Here is a 17,011-nt window from a genome sequence, read left to right on the forward strand (position 1 = left end):
GAGAGAGAGAGAAAGAAGAGAAGAGAAGAGAAGAGAAGAGAAGAGAAGAGAAGAGAAGAGAAGAGAAGAGAAGAGAAGAGAAGAGAAGAGAAGAGAAAAGAAAAGAAAAGAAAAGAAAAGAAAAGAAAAGAAAAGAAAAGAAAAGAAAAGTTATGGTTCTCTAGAAATAAAGGAAGAATGGCAACATATACAAGTACTAATTTTTATTTCCAAAATTAAAACTTTTTACTGAAGGAAGGCAGGGCAGTAACTCAAGCAGTGCAAGAACCTGGAAGCAGCAACTGATGACAAACCCATGAAAGATAGGTGGTTACTGATGTACTTCTCATTGCATGCACAACCAGCTTTCTTATGGAATGAAGGATCACCATTCCAAGGATGGCACTACCTACAATGGACTGTGCAATTTCTTATAAATTACTTATCAAGAAAATGCTCGAAAGTCTTGCCTATAGATCAATTTTATTGAGGCATTTTTCTTAATTGAGGCATGTATGGTCTGGAATTCAAATATGATAGTCAGAATGCTCAATCTCTACTCTATCCACCTATGAGCTATATTTTAGCACTTCAAAATAAAGAACATACATGTATTATATGCCCATACAAACCTACAGTAAGAAGGAAACCAGACTGTATTTCAGCTCATGATGTTATAAGTACTGAGAAGTAAGCATGAAATTTCCAAAACTTTATGAGCTTGGTTTCAAAGAAAACATTGATGGTAGATTTGCGTGTAATTACTTTTGGGGCTGTAGAGTAATATGTAAATAATGGTGAAAAATGGAATGAACATAGAGAAAAATCTCACATGAACATAGCTTCACCAAAGTACTACATTAGGAAATTCTTTAGGCATAATGGACTCAAATATCTTATTCAAACTTAATAGTCTGGACCATCACATATTGTGTATTTACTATAGGGAAACTGTAGGAATTTTTAGTTTTGTTCATAATTTCTTCAGTAAGCTATTCAATACAATAATATCTTCTTCAAATTTTTTGGTTTTTATATATGTATTCTAGGTTTAACTGTTTGTTCTAATTGTATTCCACTGTCATTGAATAAAATTTAAGGAAATATTTCAGTATTCTTATGTTTAAGAAAAATGTGTCTTAAGATATCATTTGCTTAGAGAATGTTCCAAGGAGTGCTAGGAAAAATATATGGTTAACAGTATTTGGTTTGAATAATTTATAGATGTGAGTTAAATTCATCTAATCTATTATATAATTCATTTTTCATGTTTATTTGGGTTTGTGTGCACTAGTTGTCTAAGCTGAGAGTGAGATACTGCAGTTACTACTATTGTTCTGTGGGATTTAATCAGTATATTTATGTCCAGTGTTGATATTCATATTCTTTCATACATTTAGTGAGGAACTAACTCCCAGACCATCCTATTTGGAATAAATCTCAGGAGCACTACTAAAATCACTTTATGACATCAGTATTATTTTGGAAACAAATCCTAATGAAAACCCAACATAAAAGTATAAGCCAAGTTCCTGATAATTATATAATGCGTGATAAATATAAAAGTGCTTAATGAAGCATTGAAAAACACATAAAGATTCATCAATAGCAAGTTGGCTTACTACAAGAACTAACTACAATTCCAACTCAATTCTTCGTAGAGTTAGAAAGAATAATTCTCAAATGCAATTGGAATAACTGCCACAGCACTCCGGTTGAGTCAGCCTGTCAGGCAGGGATGCCTAAAAGCTGCTCATGAGGAAAAGTTTCACGGAAACTCCCTCCTGGAGTCTGGCGTCCTCTCTAAACCATAAATTAATTTTCCACTCCTGCATTAGTCTAGTGTATGGATCCACGTGCTCTTTATTAGTATTACCCTATTATAAGTACCTTTTAAGATTGAATTCTGACATAATTAAAGCCTCCGCCAGTGTTCCAAGACCCCAGATAACAGTAAGGAAGTTTAACCTATTCAGTAACTAATTAAGCATTACAATAGATGAGGCCATTAGCTCAACTAGTCTGCAGAAAGAGCCTGGGAATCTCACTGAGATAGAAATCTTTAGTACAGGCTACATTCCATGCCAAGAACAAGTTGATATACTCTCCTGATAAATGGAGATTCTCCAGACAAGATAAGATTTAGCAAGGTCTTGGAATTTAGGGGTCCGAGACACTACATTATTCTTGAGGCCTGCCAAGAGTAAAAACCCCCTGGTGCTATTAACACTAAAGTGTGAAATTCTTGCCTGTCACTAGGCTGATCCTAGGCAGGGCTGCTGATCTCTATTGTAAACATTTATCTAGTTTCTGAAATTCCTTTCACAGTCATTCCCTTGATATCTGGTAAATTTCAATGTACCTTGCCTGATGTAATTTGCAACCCCTGGTATTCTCTGTATTATAAAATAGTCTGATGCTCGACCTAACATTACATTCAGATTCAACACCTCTCCTGTGTATATCTGTTTGTCAATTCTGAAGCTTTGCCCACCTGCCCGAGAGACCCGTTCCACGCAGACACAGGGACCCAGAGGGTCTGCGGCAAATAGCAACAACAAAAAGGGTACCAGAAACTATTGTCAACAATAAAAGAACATCTGGGGGAAATCACCATCCCTGACCTCAAGCTCTACTACAGAGCAAGAGTGATAAAAAACTGTATGGTATTGGTACTGGGGTAGTCAGGTATATCAATGGAATACAATTGAAGACCCAGAAATAAACCCAAACTCTTACGTGTTCTTGATTGCTGACAAAGGAGCTAAAATCATCCAGTGGAAAAAAGATTGCATTTTCAACAAATGATGCTGGTTCAACTGGTGGTAAGCATGTAGAAGAATGAGAATTGATCCATTCTTATCTACTTATACCAAATCTCAAGTCTAAATGGATTGAAGACTTCCACATAAGACCAGATACACTGAAATTAATAGAAGTGAAAGTGGGAAAGAGCTTTGAGCACATGGCACAGAAGAAATTTTCCTGAACAGAACACCAATAGTTTATGCTCTAAGATCAAGATCTGACAAGTGGAACCTCATAAAATTGCAAAGCTTCTGTAAAGCAAAGGACACTGTCAATAGGACAAAATGGCAACCAACATATTGGGAAAAGAACTTTACTAATCCTATGTCTAATATAGGGCTAATATTCAATATATAGGAAGAACTCAAGAAGTTAGACTTCAGAGAATGAAACAACCCTATTAAAAATGGGGAACAGAAACAGAGAATTCTCAACTGAGGAAATTCGAATGGCCAAGAAGCACCTAAAAAGAATGTTCAGCATCCTTAATCATTAGAGAAATGCCAATCAAAACGACCCTGAGATTCCACTTCACACCAGTCAGAATGACTAAGGTCAAAAACTCAGGTGACAGCATATGCTGATAAGGATATGGAGAAAGAGGAACATTCCTCCATTGCTGGTGGGATTGCAAGCTGGTACAACCACTCTGGAAATCAGTCTGTTTGTTTCTCAGAAAATTGGACATAGTACTACCTGAGGACACAGCTATACCACTCCTGGGCATATACCCAGAAGATGTTCCAATATAATAAGGACACATGCTCCACTATGTTCATAGCAACCATATTTATAATAGCCAGAAGCTGGAAACAACCTAGATGAACCTCAATAGAGGAATGGATACAGAAAATGTGGTACATTTACACAATGGAATACTAATACTAATAGGCTATAAATAATAATTAAATATGTAGGGTAAAACCTCAGTCATTTCTACAAAAAAATAAGGATGAGATCAACTGCTCCATTTATTTTTCATATTGCTTTTCTTTTGACAATTTTATACATGAAGACTATGTTTATATACTTTTACCTACCTTCTCCCCTTCCAAATGCTCTGCTCACCCATTCCTTGTCAAATTTATGACCTCTTCTTCAATTATTATTGTTAAATATATGTAATTATGTGTGTGTTTATGTGTGAATGTGCATGTGTAATGTGCATGAGAATGTGACTCATTCTCTCTGTCTCTCAGTAGCATTAACTGCATGTAGCCCTACATTTATAGGTGGGAATTTATGAGAGTTTCTTCACCCATGTGGAAAGCCAATCATTGTACACATCTTGTTTAGGAAAAAATACTGTTCAGATTTCATAAGTGAAGCTCTTAATCATAAATAGAAGGTACCATCTTACAGCAATGTCCTGGTCCTGAGACTCTTACAATCTCGTTTAATATACCTCTTTATGTCTTAGTAAGAATTTTTTAAATGCCAAAGGAACAATAAAAGGATACATGTAGGAATGAAAACAAAATATTTTATTTACAAATAATATGATCATATACATGAGACCTTAAATATCTATCAGAAAATTCTTAGATATAATAAATACTTTCAGCAAAGGATCAAGATAGAGTCAATATATATGAATCAATTGCTTTAATATATGGCAATAATGAATGTGTAGAGAAAGAAATCAAGAATACATTTTTATTCACAAACACCTACAACTTAAATTTTGACAAAGATGCCAAAAAAAAAAAAATCAGAAAACTGAAAAAACTCAACACCTTCAACAAAATGTAGTAGGAAAACTGGACTCACATATGTAAATTAATGGTACTTGAACCTTATTAAAAGAATAGAGAAAAACAAACTTAATCAACCAGAAAGTCAAACTGTTATCTTTGCACCTAAAAATTAGAAATGGAGACAAACAGTTGAAACAAGGCAGTTTGCCCACACTTATGACACTGCTTCATTATTAAAAAAAATGTTAAAAATGAAAATAAAAGTCTAAGAGTTATAGAAAGTATATAGAAAGCCTCTAAACATTGTCCTCTTCCTAATCTTTATGAAGACTAATTCCAAATTAATCAAAAGCCTTAATGAGCTATCCAAAATTATAGGACTCTATATGAAAAAATATTTTAAATTTTCAACAAGAATTTTCTATGAAGGGCCATTATTACTCAGAAAATAATGCCTGAATTGACAAAGAAGACTATATGGAATTTAAAAGTTACTTCACAACAAAGGAAGCAACTAGAGAAGAAACAAAGTGTTTACTAAATTCATGAAAATCTTTGACAACAAAACATCTGGTGGATGTGTAGAATTAATAGCTACATATAAGTAACTAAATAATCTTAAATACCAAGAAGTTAATCATCTCAAACATTCAGTGCTTTACTGAACTAAATAGATTCCAAAATATAAAGAAATGACCAATAAATGTATGGAATCATGTTGAACATTATCGACCAACAGAGAAATACAAATTACAAATTCACTGAAAATTCATCTCACCACAACTAACAAGCCCTTCCGGCCTGCACCTTCCTCCAGAGCAGGCCATCAGTGTGTCTGCCCCCTCTGAAGACACCAGAGTCTGAAGACCTCCCAAGAGATTGGCAGCACCCAGGGCAACAGGTAAGGGAACATTCCAAATAACAACAGAATCTGGGACATGTAAGAAGCCCAGTCTACATGAGACTCATCCCCTTTTCATTCAAACTCTACCTCCCTTCTGGCCTGCACCTTGTGCCAAGGGTAGATCTTCAGTTTGTCCCACTGAAGACCCCCACAGTCTGAAGACCTCCCAGATATGCTATAGCCAGGGCCACAGGTCTCCTAGGAGACTTGCAGCAACACAAAGACACAGGAGGCAGGCTTCAGACAGAGACACCAAGGCAAGTTAACACCAGAGATAACCAGACATCCTGAGACAAGCATAAGACCATAAGCAACAGAAGCCAATATACTTTGGCACCATCGAAACTCAGTTCTCCCACCATAGCAAGCACTAAATAGACCAACACACCTGAAAACCATAAATCTGAAATAAAATCCTATCTCATGAAGATAATAGAGTCCATTGAGGGGGGATATAAGAAACGCACTGAAAGAAATAAAGAAAACTATAATTAAACCAATAGAAGCCCTTAAAGAGGGAACAAATAAATCCCTTTAAAAAATGCAGGAAAACAAAACCAAATTGGTGAAGGAATTGAACAAGGCAGTCCAAGACCTGAAAATGGAAGTGGAAACAATAAAGAAAAACGCAAATGAAGGCAACCTGGAATTGGAAAGCCTAGGAAAGAGGTCAGGAACTATAGATGCAAGCATCAACAACAGAATGCAAGAGATATAAGAGAGAATCTCAGTGGTAGAAGATACTTTAGGAGATGTGGACACAAAAGTCAAAGAAATTACAAAGCATAAAAAATTCCTAATCCAAAACATCCAGGAAATCCAAGACACAATGAAAAGATCAAACCAAAGAATGATAGGAATAGAAGAGAATGAAGATTCTCATTTCAGAGAACCAGAAAAAATTCTTCAACAAAATCATAGAAGAAAACTTCCCAACTTAAAGAAAAATATGGCTATAAATATACAAGAAGACACACCGAATATATATATACTGTGGGAGTGAGGTCCAGGAGGCAGTAATGATTGGACTGTAAAAAAATAAAAGTAATTAAAAAAAATAAAAAAGAGAACAGCTAACAAATGCTGAGTCACATGTAGACAAAAGAGAACCCTTCTAAACTGCTGAGAGGTAAGTAGATTAATCTAGCTCTATTAAAATCAGTATGTGGAAGCTGTTCAAAAATCTGTAACTAGAATTAACATGACATATATAACTCCTGTGTGTTTACCCGAAGCAATGATGCCAGTCAACATACGCCAGACATCTTCGCACTTGAGTATTTATCACATCATCATTCAAAGTGGCTAAATAACAGAATCAGCAGCTATGAGATGTAATTGGCCCAGACATCTATCAACAGAGAAATGAATAAAGAAAAATTGATATACAAATACACAGCAAATTACATTCAGCAATAGAAAAAAACAAAATATGTACTTTGAAGGAAAACTGACCCAGCTAAATATTATAATATTAAATAAAAAGTCATAGGACAAATATTGCAAGTACTCATTCTTATATTGATAAAAAATCATTTCTTTAAATATTATAAACAATAATTTTGAATCTCAAATTAGAAATTTCTTGTATTTGATCTTTGTACTAAAGAAAACTAATCCTCCAAAAACATATTTTGTTTTGAAATATACCATAGCACATAAACATAAATATGTTTTTCTATTTTTGAAATAGGAAACACACAAAAGATGAGGTAAAAATGTCAACTAGTTTCATTAAACTTTTTATAATACATGATTGGAACAAAATTATAAAACCTTTCAAGAAAAACAATTTAAAATTCATAAAATAAATTTAGAAATTGAAAGTATGTGGAAAGGCAAAATTATAATCCATCAAAAATATATCAGTTTGATATTAAATCTGTACAATAGCCTTGTTCTTTAAGGATAAATAATAATCCATTTAAACATTAATTAAGGTCATTGGTTTAGAACAAACAATATACATAAAACATGATAACAATGAAAATGGATATGCTTCAAGGCACTTATTCATTGTTTTCACAAAGGAATGATTATCATGACCTGCAGATCAGATCCCCTACTAAAGTGACTTTAGTGTTGCAAAGTCTTTTCATGGCATTTTTCATTCTGCATTTCTCAAGGTGTAGATTAAGGGGTTCAACATGGGTGTGATTAAACTAAAACTACAGTCACACACTCATCAATGGGAAATGTGGACGTAGCCTTGCAAACAAGATACAGGGAACAAAGAATAAAATGACCACAGCAATGTGAGATGCACATGTGTACAAAGCTTTGCGCTTCCCTTCCAGAATATGTGCCTTAAGGAAGTGTAAAAATGACCCCATAGAAAACCAAAAGAATTACAAAGGTGACATTTGCAAATTGCCCCTCCATTAGCAATCATACAAAGTCCAATGAGGTAAGTATTGGTGCAAGCTAGTTTTAGCAAAGGATAAATGTCACACAGAAAGTTGTCAATGATATTTGGGCCACAGAAAGGAAGCTGATAAATGAAGATAAATTGATTTAATGAGTGAAGAAAGCCACCAATCCATGTGCCCAGCAACATGAGAACACACACCAGCCGGTTCATGATGGTCAAATAAATAATGTAGAGGTTTACAAATGCCACAGAACTGTCATAGGCCATCATCACCAGAAGAATGACCTCAGCTCCTGCAAATAAATGATCTATAAAAACTTGAGTCATACAAGCCTGGAAGGAGATGGCCTTTGTTACATAGAACAAGTCAAATCATTTTGGGAGCAATGGCACTAGAATAGATTTCACTTCCCTTCACTTCTTCCCTTTCCCTTTCCCCTTCTTCCCCTTCCCCTTCCCCCCTCCTTCCCCTTCTTCCCCATCTTCCCATACTGCCCCTACTTCCCCTTCTTCCCCTTCTTTCCCATCTTCCCCTTCTTCCCCTTCCCCTTCCCCCTTCCCCTTCCACTCTTCCCCTACCCCCTCTTCCCTTTCTTCCCCTTGTCCTCTTACCCTTCTTCCCCCTCTTCCCTTTCTTCCCTTTTGTCCCCTTCTTCCCCTTCCTCCCCTTCCTCCCCTTCCTCCACTTCCTCCAGTTCCTCCACTTCCTCCTGTTCCTCCCCTTCCTCCCCTTCTACCCCTTCCTCCCCTTCTTCCCCTTCCTCCCTTTCTGCTTACTCCCCTTCCCCTTCCTCCCGTTCCCCTTCCCCTCCTTCCACTTCCCCTCCTTTCCCTTCAACTACTTCCCGGTCCCCTCCCTCCCCTTCCCTTTCATCCCCTTCCTTCCCCTTCCCCTCCTTCCCCTCCCCTTCCTCCCCTTCCCCTCCTTCCTCATCCCCTCATTCCTCTTCCCCTCCTTCCCCTTCAACTCCTTCCATTTCCCTTCCTTTCTCTTAAACTCCACCCCTTCCCTTTCCTCTCCTTTCCCTTGTTCCCCCTCCCCTTCCTCCCATTAATATTCCTCCCCTTCCCCTTCCTCCCCTTCCTCTCCTTCCCATTCCCCTCCTTCCCCTTCCCTTTCCTTCCCCTTCTTCCCCTTCTTCCCCTTCTTCCCCTTCTTCCCCTTCTTTCCCTTCTTCTCCTTCTTCTCCTTCTTCTCCTTCTTCCCCTTCTCCTTCTTCCCCTTTTTCCCTTTTTCCCTTTTCCCCTTCTTCCCCTTCCCCTTCTTCCCCTTACTCTTCTCCTCCTTCTCCTTCCCCTTCTTCCCCTTCCCCTTCCCAATATCCCCTTCCCCTGTCCCTTATTCCCCTTCCCATTCCTCTTCCACTTCCCCTTCTTCCCCTTCCACTTCCACTTCTTCCTCTTCTTTCCCTTTCCTCCCTTTCCCCTTCTTCCCCTTCTCCTCCTTCCCCTTCCCCTCCTTCTCCTTAATCTTCCTCCACTTTTCCTTGTTCCCCTTCCCCTTGTTCCACTTCCCCTTCATACCCTTAACCTTCCTTGCCTTGACCTTCCTTCACTTCCCCCTCCTCCCCTTGCCCTCCTTCCCTTTCAACTCCTTCCCCTTAACCTTCCTCCCTTTCCCATTCCTCCCCTTTCCCTTGTTACACTTCCCCTTTGTGATAGTTTGTATATCCTTGGACCAGGGAGTGGCACCAACTGAAGGTGTGGCCTTGTTGGAATAGATGTGACCTGGTTAGAATGGGTGTGTCACTGAGGGTATGGGCATAAGATCCTCACCCTAGTTGCCTGGAAGTCAGTCTTTCATTAGCAGTCTTTGGATGAAGATGTAGAACTCTCAGCTCTCCCTGCTTCATGCCTGCTTGGATACTGCAATGCTCCCACCTTGATGTTAATGGACTGAACCTGAACCTGTAAGCCAGCCCTAATTAAATGTTTTTTGTTTTTGTTTTGTTTTGTTTTGTTTTGTTTTGTTTTGTTTTGTTTAATAAGACTAGCCTTGGTCATGATGTCTGTTCACAGCAGTAAAACCCTAACTAAGAGAACCTTCCACCCATTACCTTCCTCCCTTTAACATTCCTCCCCTTCCCCCTCCCCCATCCTCTTCCTCCCAGAAATTTCCTCCCCTTCCTCTTCCTCCTCTTCCCCTCCTTCCCCTTCCTCTCCTTCCCCTTCCCTTCCTTCCCCTTTCCCTCCTTCCCCTTAACCTTCCTCCCCTTCCCCTGTTCCCCTTCCCATTGTTGCACTTCCCCTTCTGAACTTTAACCTTCCTCCCCTTAACTTTCCTTCACTTCCCCAACCTCCCCGCCCCTTCCTACACTTCCCCTTCTTCCTCTTCCTTCCCTTCCTCCCCTTCCCCTCCTTCCCCTCCTTCCTCTTCCCCTCCTTCCCCTTCCCCTCCTTCCCCTTCCCCTACTTAACCTTCCCCTCCATCATCTTCCCCTCCTTCCCCTTAACCTTCCTCCATTTCCCCTTGTTCCCCTTGTACCACTTTCCCTTCCTACCCTTAACTTTCCTCTCCTTAACCTTCCTTCACTTCCCCTTCCTCCCTGCCCCCTTTTCTCTTCCCCCTTCATCCCCTTCCCCTTCCTCCACTTTCCCTTCCTCTGCCCATTCCCTTTCCACTCCTTCCCCTTTCCTTCCCCTTCCCCTTCTACCCATTCCCCTCCTTCCCCTTCTTCCCCTCCTTCCCCTTCCACTTCTTACCCTTTCCCTCCTTCCCTTTCCTATTCTTCCCCTTCTCCTTCTTCCCCTCTCCTTCCCCTTCCTCTCATTCCCCTTCCCCTCCTTCTGCTTCCCCTCCTTCCCCTTCTCCTCCTTCCCCTTCAACTTGTTCCCCATCCCCTCTTTCCTCTTAAACTTCCTCCTCTTCCCCTTGCTCCGCTTTCTCTTGTTCCTCTTCCCATTCCTCCCATTAACCTTCCTCCCCGTAACATATTTTCCCTTCCCTCTCTTCCCCTTCCTCTTCCTTTCTGCCCCTTCCTCCCCTTCCCCTCATTCCTCTTCCTCTCCTTCCCCTGAATCTTCCTCCCCTTCCCCTGGTTCCCCTTCACATTGTTGCACTTCCCCTTCCTACCCTTAACCTTCATCCCCTTAACTTCCCTTCAGTTTCCCTACTTCCCAGCCCCTTCCTCCCCTTCCCCTTCTTCCCCTTCCCCTACTTCACCTTCCCCTCCTTCCCCTTAACCTTCCTGTCTTTCCCCTTGTTCCCCTTCCACTTGTACTACTTGCCTTTCCTACCCTTAACTTTCTTCCCCTTAACCTTCCTTCACTTCTCCTTCCTCCTCGCCACTTTTTCCCCTTCCCATTCATCCTCTTCCCCTTCCTCCACATCCCCTTCTTCCCCTTCCCATTCCCTTTCCCCTCATTCCCCTTCCCCTTCTTCCTGTTCCCCTTCCTCCCTTCCCCTTCTTCCCCTTCCCATCCTTCCCCTCCTTCCCCTTCAATTCCTTCCTCTTACACTTCCACCCTTTCCCTTTCCTCCCCTTTCCCTTGATCCCCCTCCCCTTCCTCCCAATTACATTCCTCCTCTTTCCCTTCCTCCCCTTCCTCTTCCTCCCCGTCCACTTCCTTCACTTATGCTTCCTCCCCTTCCCTTTCCTCCCCTTCTCCTCCTTCCCCTTTTCCTCCTTCCCCTTCACTTTCTTCCCCTTCCCCTTCCATTGGCCCTTCTTCCCCTTCTTCCCCTTCCAGTTCCCGTTCCCCTTCATCCCCTTCCTGTTACCCTCCTTCTCCTTCCCTTTCTTCCCCTTCCCTTCACCATTATTCCTCTTCCCCTGTCCCTTCTTCCCCTTCCCCTTCTTCCCTTACCCTTCCTCTTCTTCCCAGTCCCCTTTTTCCCTTTCCCTTTTCTCCTTCCTCCCCTTAACTTTCATTCCCTTCCCCGTCCTCCCCTTACCCTTCCTCCCCTTCCTCTTCCACTTCTTCACCTTCCTCTTCCCCTTCATCCCCTTCCCATTCCCTTTCCCCTCCTTCCCCTTCCCCATTTTCCTGTTCCCCTTTCTCCCCTTCCCCTCCTTTCCCTTCCCCTCATTCCACTTCCCTCCTTCCCTTTAACATTCCTCCCCTTCCCCTTGCTCCCCTTCCACTTGTTCCCCTTCCCCTTCCTCCCCTTAACATTCCTCCCATTCCCTTTCCTCCCTTTCCTCCCCGACCACTTCCTCCCCTTCCTCTTCCTCCTCGCCCCTTCCTACCCTTCCCCTCCTTCTCCTTCCCCTTCCCTTCCTTCCTCTTCCCATTCCCCTTCTTCCCCTTCCCCTTTTCCCCTTCCCCTCCTTCCCCTTCCTCTCCTTCCTCTACTTCCCCTTCCCCTCCTTCCCCTTCCATTCCTTCCCCTTCTCCTTGCCCTTCTACTCCTTAACCTTCCTGTCCTTCCCCTCCCCCTCCTTCCTTTTCCCCTCTTTCCCCTTAACCTTCCTCCAATTCCCCTTGTTCCCTTTCCCTTCGTTCTTCTTCCCCTTCCTACCCTTAACTTTTCTCCCCTTAAGCTTCCTTCCCTTCCCCTTCCTCCCCTTAAGCTTCCTCCCCTTCTTCCCTTTCCCCTTCTTCCCCTTCGACTCCTTCCCCTTCCCCCTTCCTCCCCTTCCCCTCCATTCTCTTCCCCTTCTCCCCTTCCCCTTCTCCCCTTCCCCTTCTCCCCTTCCCCTCCTTCCAGTTCTCCTCCTTCCCCTTCTGCCCCTTAACCTTACTCCTCTTCCACTTGTTCCCCTTCCCCTTCCTCCCCTTAACCTTCCTCTCCTTCCACTTCCCCTTTTTCCACTTCCCTTCCTTCCCCTTCCACTGCTTCCCCTTCCCCTCCTTCCCCTTCCCCTGCTTCACCTTCCCCTCCTTCCCCTTAACCTTCCTCCCCTTCCCCTTGTTCCCCTTCCACTTCCTCCCCTTCCTCTGTTTCCCCTTCCCCTCTTTCCCCTTCCTCTCCTTCTGCTTAACCTTCCTTGCTTTCCCCTTGTTCTTCTTTCCCTTGTTCCCCTTCCTCCCCTTAAACTTCCTCCACTTAATTTTCCTCCCCTTCACATTCCTCCCCTTTCCTTTCCTCCCTTTCCCCTTCCCCTTCTTCCCCTTCCCTTTCCCCTCCTTCCAGTCCCCCTTCCCCTTCTTCCCTGTTCCCTTCCCCTTCCCCTTCTATCCCTTCCCCTTCTCCTTCTTCCCCTTCCCCTTCTGCTTCCCCTATCCATCCTTCCATGCTCCCTCCTTCCTCTTAACCTTACTCCCCTTCCCCTTGTTCCACTTCCCCTTCTTCACCTTAACCTTCCTCCCCTTAACCTTCCCCTTCCCCTCCATTCCCTTTCCATTCTTCCCTTTCCCATTCCTCCCCTTCCCCTCCTTCCCCTTCCCCTCCTTCCCCTTCCCCTCCTTCCCCTTCCCCTTCTTCCCCTTCCCCATCCCCTTGCCAACCTTCAGCTTCCCCTTCCCCTTCCCATTCCCCTTCCTCTTCTTCCCCTTCCCTCTTTTTACCTTCTCCTCCATCCCAATTCCCTTCTTCCCAGTCCTCTTCCTCCCCTTCTCCTCTTTTTCCTTCCCCTCCTTCCTCTTTTCCTCCTTCTGCTTCCCCTCATTGCCCTTCCCCTCCTTCCCCTTCCCCTCCTTACCTTCTTCCACTTCCCCTTCCCCTCCTTCCCCTTCCCCTCCTTCCCCTTCCTCTCTTTCTGCTTAACCTTCCTCGATTTCCCCTTGTTCCTCTTCCCCTTGTTCCCCTTCCCCTTCCTCCCCTTAAACTTCCTCCACTTAATCTTCCTCCCCTTCATATTCCTCCCCTTTCCTTTCCTCCATTTCCCCTTCCCCTTCTTCCCCTTCTCCTCCTTTCCCTTCCCCTCCTTCACCTTCCTCTTATTCCCCTACTGCTTCCCCTTCCCTTTCCCTTCCTTCCAGTTCCCCTTCCCCTTCTTCCCTGTTCCCTTCCCCTTCCCCTTCTCCTTCTTCCTCTTCCTCTTCTGCTTCCCTTATCCATCCTTCCACGCCCCCTCCTTCCCCTTAACCTTACTCCCCTTCCCCTTGTTCCACTTCCCCTTCTTCACCTTAACCTTCCTCCCCTTAACCTTCCCCTTCCCCTCCATTCCCTTCCCATTCTTCCCTTTCCCCTTCCTCCCCTTCCCATCCTTCCTCTTCCCCTTCTTCCCCTTCCCCATCCCCTTGCCAACCTTCAGCTTCCCCTTCCCCTTCCTCTTCTTCCACTTCCTCCTTTTCACCTTCTCCTCCATCCCAATCCCCTTCTTCCCAGTCCCCTTCCTCTCCTTCTCCTCTTTTTCCTTCCCCTCCTTCCCCTTCCCCTCCTTCCCCTTCCCTTCCTTCCCCTTCCCTCCTTACCTTCTTCCACTTCCCCTTCTTCCCCTTTTCCTTTCCCTTTCCCTCCTTCCCCTTCTGCTCCTTCCTTTTCCCCTCATTCCCTTTAACTTTTCTCCCATTCTCCTTGTTCCCCTTCCCTTCATTCTGCTTCCACTTCTTCCCCTTAAGCTTCCTTCCCTTCCCTTTCCCCTTTCCTTCCTTCTGCTTTCCCTTCCTCTTCCCCTTCCCCTTCTTCCCCTTCCCCCCTGCCTTTTCCCCTCCTTCCCCTTCCCCTCCTTCCCCTTCCCTTCCTCCTCTTCTCTTTCCACTTCCCCTTCCCCTTCCCATTTCCCTTCTTCCTCTTCCCCTCCTTTCCTTTCCCCTTCATCCTCTTCCCCTTCCCCTTCTACTTACACTTCCATGCCCCCTTCCCCTTTCCCTCCTTCCACTTCCCCTCCTTCCCCTTCCGCTCTTTCCTTTTCCACTTCCCCTGCCTCTTTTTCCTCTTCCTCTCCTTCCCCTCCCCTTCCTCCCATTCCCCTCATTCCCCTTCTCCTCCTTCCCCTTCCCTTCCTTCCATTTCCCCTTCCTATTTTTCCCCTTGCCCTCCTCTCATTTCTTCCCCTTCCCCTTCCTCCCAGTCCCCTCATTCCCCTTCTTCTCTTTCCCTTCTCCTTCTGCTTCTTCCCCTTACCCTAACCCTTACCCTTCTTCTCCTTACCTTTCCCCTTCCCATCCTTCCCCTTCCCCTCTTTCCCTTTCCACTTCCCCTGCTTCTTTTCCCCTTCCTCTCCTTCCCCTTCCCCTCCTCTCATTTCTTCCCCTCCCCCTTCTTCCCCTTCCCCTACTTCTCTTTCCCTTCTCCTTCTGCTTCTTCCCCTTACCCTAACCCTTACCATTCTTCTCCTTCCCTTTCCCCTTCCCATACTTTCCCTTGCCCTACTTTCCCTTCCCCTCCTTCCTCGTCCCCTTCCTCCCCTTCCCCTTCTTCCCCTTCCCCTGCTTTACCTTCCCCTCCTTCCCCTTCTGCTTCCTCCCCTTTCCCTTCTTCCCCTTCCCCCCCTTCCCTTTCCACTCCTTCCCCTTCACCTCCTTCCCTTTCCTCTTGTTCTCCTTAAACATCCCCCCTTCCCCTTGTTCCCCTTTCCCTCGTTCTGCTTTCCCTTCCTCCCCTTAACCTTCCTCCCCTTAACCTTCCTTCCCTTCACCTTGTTCCCCTTCCCCTTCCCCCCTTAAACTTCCCCCCTTATCCTTCCTTTGCTTCCCCTCCCTCCCCTTCCCTTTGTTTCCCTTCCCCTCTGTGCCCTTCCCCTCCTTCCCCTTCCCCTCCTTACCTTCTTCCACTTCCCCTTCCCCTTCTTCCCCTTTCCCTTCCCCTCCTTAAAATTCCCCTCCTTCCCCTTCTTGTCCTTCCCTTTCCCCTCATTACCTGTAACCTTTCTCCCATTCTCCTTCTTCCCCTTACCTTCATTCTGCTTCCCCTTCCTCCCCTTAATCTCCCTCCCCTTCTCCTTCTTCCCTTTCCCCTTCCCCTCCTTCTACTTTCCCTTCCTCTTCCCCTTCCTCTTCTTCTCCTTCCCCCTGCTATTTCCCCTCCTTCCCCTTCCCCTCCTTCTCCTTCCCCTCCTCCCCCTCCCCTTCCTCTTCTCCTTCCACTTCCCCTTTCCATTTCCCTTCGTCCTCTTCCCCTCCTTTCCTTTCCCCTTGTTCCTCTTCCCCTTCCCCTTCTACTTACACTTCCACGTTCCCTTCCTCTTTCCCCTCCTTCCCCTTCCCCTCCATCCCTTTCCCCTCCTTCCCCTTTCTCTTGTTCTCCTTAAGCTTCCTCCCCTTCCCCTTGGTCCCCTTCCCCTCGTTCTGCTTTCCCTTCTCCCCTTAACCTTCCTCCCCTTAACCTTCCTTTGCTTCCCCGTCCTCCCCTTCCCTTTGTTTCCCTTCCCCTCTGTGCCCTTCCCCTCCTTATCCTTAACCTTCCTTCATTTCCTTTTCCTCCACTTCCCCTTGTTGCCATTCCTCTCCTTCTTCTTCCCCTTCTTTCCCTTCTCCTCCTTCCCCTTAACCTTCCTCCCCTTCCCTTGTTCCCCTTCCCCTTATTCCCCTTCCCCTTGTTCCACTTCCCCTTCCTCCCCTTAACATTATTTCTTACCCTTTACCTTCCTTTCTCTCCCCTTCCTCCCCTTCCCTTTCCTCCTTTTCCCCTTCCTCCACTTCCCTTCCTCTCCTTCCCCTTCCCCTTCTTCCCCTTCCCCTTCTTCCTCTTCTGCTTCCTCCCCTTCCCCATCCTCTTCCCTTCCAATCCTTTCCCTTCTCCTCCTTCCCCTTCTCCTCCTTCCCCTTCTCTTCTTTCCCCTTCTTCCCCTTCCCCTTTTCCCCTTCCTATTCTTCCCCTTCCCCTTCTCCTTCCTCTTCTTCTCCTTCCCCTTCCCACCCCCTTCTTGCTCTTCCCCTTCCCCTTCTTCCCCTTCCTCTTCACCTTCTACCTCTTCCCCTTCCTCTCCTTCCCCTTTTCCTTCCACTTCCACTTCTTCCCTTTCCTTCAGTCATCTATAATTAACAAATAATCCAGAAAGTAGTACATAGGGGAGGTGAGGGACCGGCTAGCCATGGTCACCATGATGAGCAGATTGCCCATTATTGTCACAACGTAGATGAGCAAGAATGTGACAAACAGAACCTTTTGGCCGTCTGTATTCTGAGTGAGGCCTAGGAGGATAAATTCAGTCACAGTGTTCCTCTTTTCCATATACTCTTCTGAGAGTGCTGAACTCACTTAGACATCAGAGCCTGCAGACAGAGCACATCCTGAATTTAAAACTTAAATTCCATGACAAAAACTCTGCTTGTATCAAAATGTCCCATAAACTTTTTTCTTTTTTTTTAATTACATAATTTCCTCAAATACATTTCCAATGCTATCCCAAAAGTCCCCCATACCCTCCCCCCCACTCCCCTAGCCACCCATTCCCACTTTTTGGCCATAGTGTTCCCCTGTAC

At 44.6% G+C, this 17,011-nt stretch overlaps 1 pseudogene; it reads right to left on the reverse strand.

The window, feature by feature from the left end:
• Positions 1 to 7,495: 7,495 nt before the first annotated feature.
• On the reverse strand, positions 7,496 to 16,760 carry LOC110306606 (annotated as a pseudogene).
• Positions 16,761 to 17,011: the final 251 nt, after the last annotated feature.

Source organism: Mus caroli, chromosome 2, assembly GCF_900094665.2.
Source record: "Mus caroli chromosome 2, CAROLI_EIJ_v1.1, whole genome shotgun sequence".
Classification (NCBI taxonomy): domain Eukaryota; kingdom Metazoa; phylum Chordata; class Mammalia; order Rodentia; family Muridae; genus Mus; species Mus caroli.